The 3,494-nt window shown below is 44.2% G+C and overlaps 1 protein-coding gene across 6 annotated transcripts in view; it reads right to left on the bottom strand.

Moving 5' to 3' along the window:
* Positions 1-1,192, bottom strand: part of NEDD4L (NEDD4 like E3 ubiquitin protein ligase) — a 270,127-nt gene extending 268,935 nt beyond the window's left edge. For 2 of the 6 annotated variants that reach the window (XM_019640654.1, XM_019640655.1), the window contains exon 1: positions 1,101-1,191. The gene's annotated coding sequence lies outside the window, so the exon portion shown is untranslated. Of the gene's footprint in view, positions 1-915; positions 1,009-1,100 lie in introns of those variants that run through there. The other 4 variants (XM_019640648.1, XM_019640645.1, XM_019640653.1 and 1 more) reach the window with 3 other exon arrangements.
* Between the last annotated feature and the right edge of the window lie 2,302 nt (positions 1,193-3,494).

Below are 3,494 nucleotides of genomic sequence, written 5' to 3'. Positions count from 1 at the left end.
GGCCACCATGCGACCATGGCCAGCCGGCTCACAAGGGGACCTGTGACCAGAAGGAACACCTTGTACCCCACTCAGAATAAAGAGTGGTCCGTGCCATCCTCTTCTATTCCTCTGTAAGTAAATATTCAACGCGACCGGGCTTTCTAAGGTCTAAAATGCATTTTTTCAGCCCAAAGAATGGGTGCCTTTAACGTTCTCCCATTAAGCAAGAGAAACAAAGGTTTCACACTAGCAGTCAAAATTTATCAAAAACGCGCAGATCCATGGCACAGGGTAAACAGCAGGTAAATGGATGTACTGATTGCAGAACTAAAAGGTGCCACTCCTTCACACACAATGCTCTTATCCAGCTATTTACATTTAAATCTTCATCAGATTCTTTTAACAGGCAAACAATGAAACAATATAAATCCTTTTTTTAAAAAAAAACATCATCTTTCTTCCAAAAAACAATCTAACAATTCTACTCAATATTTAATACTAGAAAGAGCCTTACTCAGATAACTGCATAGAAATAAACGGCTATCCCCAGTAAAGCTTCCTTTCTCACTATACAATTTAAGAGAAACATTTACAGATGCCATTTCTTTTTCTTTCAGGAAAACAAATTCACAACTTGCACAGTGTTCATCCACTTTTACCATTTATTTTCTCATGTTCTTTTCCCCCAAAGCAACACCCATTTAAGAAAACCAATCATGCCCATTTAGACTTGTTCCCAAATAAAAGTTCACAACCCTGAGGTTTGAACCAAATTCTTCCAGAAGGAAGTATTTATAAATTAGCTCAACTTTGTTGAGAGGACTGACTAGCTCAAGAATCCTGAGGTAATGTAAAATAACTATGGATGAATTAGCAGAGGTTTGAAATGCCCCAGGAAGGTAAAACCTCCTCCCCCACCAAGCAAAGTCTTACCCGAGTGGCATTAATTCCTTAACTGCGAGGCGTCTCATTCAGGAGAATACACTAAACGTGAAAGGTGAGGTAAAGCTGGAAAACTCAAGGGCATAAGCAGTTCTGAAGAGTATGCGGAAGTATTGACTGCCACCAGTGGTAACTTTCCACAGCCCAGTGCTAATGGGAAAGGTGAGCAACTTTACCTGTACTCCCAGGAAAGTGCACCACAGGTGTGCTCCTTTCTGGAAACGCGGTGCTCTCGTCCCAGCTTGCCACCTGGACCCACCATCAGTCAGGTTCTCAGAGCCCTGCAATGCCTCTTCAGGAACCCTAAGGCGTTAGACCCAGAAAACTCCACCTGAGGTAACATCAGTTGTCGGCGTCCCACCACCTTTGGTAAATGTTCAGAGGTACACCCAGTCTTCAAGTAACTCTTTTAATAGTTCACCTTTCCCCTGAGCACATGCTTCCTCTTCCGCCACTTTCTGTTGTNCAGAAGCTGTGACAGTCACCCCCTTCTGCCCCTTGTGGTTACAGCAGACAATCCTCCTCACTGTCCCCTCTGTCTGCAACAAGAGTTCTACCCCAAGAGCAGCGAGAGGTCCTACATGGTCCAGGAAACATACAGGCACGGACCTAAGTTCAGGTCCTGTGAAATCGTGCAAAGCCAGGGCTGCCTGTGCCTGTGCGGTTTCCATTTTAGAAAATTTCTTGGACTTACAGCCTTTTTTAAGGCCCATATCACAAGTCCATTATATGTTTAAGGGTTTTCTATCAAATATTTTATTCGTTTTTCTTTTATTGATCAACCTCTGCTGAATGCCATTTCTTTCTATGATTTGAAATTCATGCTTCATTTTAATGCCAAGCACTTTGTACTTGGTTTTGACTGCCGATGTTTAGTGACGTTCAGCAACGTGCTTCTCCTTTGAGTCTTCCAACATGCATGCTAAGAGACACAAATATCAACCTCTTCCCACTTCCAATTTAAATATCTTCAACTACACATTCTGTACCTTTTATAAAGCCTCTGCTTTTCTTTAGGTCCATCTGTAAAGAGCCTGTTATGTTTTAAGAGGGTAATTTTTTTTTAAATGGTTATCCAATGAGAGACTGTAGAACCTACAAATTCACTATAGGATGATAAAACTCATGATATAAACATCCCACCCAAAGGGGAATTGGAGCCAGGCAATCTGGACCTGCGCATTTGGTCTCCCCTGCCCCTAAAACCCCAGGGACACAACATAGGGGGCGCCTAAGCTGCCCTTCAAATGGCTGTTAACACTCATGGACCATTGATACCCGTCTTGTAATTTGCACATTTCCCCGCACTAGCCAGGTGCTAGCCCCCTGTAAGAGTCTATGCAGGAAGATGTGCTAAGAAGCCACAAGACCAGCATGGAGCACCCTCTTGGAGTACCAATTTCTCTGGAAGTCTTAGCGGGTAGGACAGCGGTTCTCTCAAAGTGTGGACCCCCCGACTGCCAGCACTGCCATCATCTGGCAACTTGGTGGAAATGCTCATTCTCAGGCCCCACCCCCCGGCTTCCAGAATCAGGCTCTCTGGAGCTGGAGTCCAGTGAGCTGTGTTTACAAGGAGCAAGGTGATTCTAAAGCACAATCAAGTTTGAAAAACAGCGTTATATTAAAACAAACAAGGGAGTATCTCAGAGTAAAATGGGCAACTGGCACCAGTTTTTAAGATTTCCCATTTGCAGCTGGGCTGCACTGGACTGATGTGCAGGGACAAGCTTGGTCCCCTCTCCCCAGTGAAAACTGGATGGAATTGTGTGAGAAGAGTCAACACCACCTCTGCATGCAGGGGACCCAGGTCTGCATCTCCAACACTCACCCCCTTCCTCCCAGCATCCCAGTCCTGAATATCTCCTCTCTCTGAGCCAGCACGGCTGAGAAGAGGGACTGCAATCTACACCAAAAACTAAACAGGTCCGCAGTGTTCATCTCAATCCCTCTGTCCCAAAGCCTCACAGCTTCCCAATAATGCTTACCAAGAATCACTCTGTGGGAGAAAAAACATATACCAAAGCATTATCAAAGGTTCCTCTAGGATGGTGAGCATTGGGAATATTTTCACTTTGAGTATAATTCTCTACCATGTCTGGGTGGGTCTTTATTCTTACTTTACCAAAGACCATTTATTATGCTTTCATAATAAGAAACTAAATTGTCTTCATGAAAAGGCAGAACCACCTTATGCTGCAACAGATTCTTTTCATGCCTTCCAATATTTACCAAATCCTGCTGCTTCTATCCTGTGGTATAGATTATTTGACATTCGTTTTCATCAAATACGTATGAATAACATATTTGAATCCCCTCCCCGCCCCCGCCCCATCCCCGCCTACTGCAGTAATGGCATTCTCTTCCAGTGTTGACCCAGGAACACTCAGGTAGTCCAGGTCACACCAGTCTAAAGCTCTGTCTTGAGCATTGTCTCCCCTCCACCCTCTTACACAGCCTCCTCTGTGCGCTCTAATCCCACAGCTTATTTCAAAATCCAGTCAATTAAATTGCTATTAACACTTGACCCAATAACGTGTCCAGTACTACTTAAAACACCAGGCAGCCTTGTC

The sequence above is a fragment of the Hipposideros armiger genome, unplaced genomic scaffold (assembly GCF_001890085.2).
Source record: "Hipposideros armiger isolate ML-2016 unplaced genomic scaffold, ASM189008v1 scaffold_52, whole genome shotgun sequence".
Lineage (NCBI taxonomy): Eukaryota > Metazoa > Chordata > Mammalia > Chiroptera > Hipposideridae > Hipposideros > Hipposideros armiger.
The sequence above is the reverse complement of the archived record's forward strand: the minus strand, read 5'-3'. Positions and strand labels throughout refer to the sequence as shown.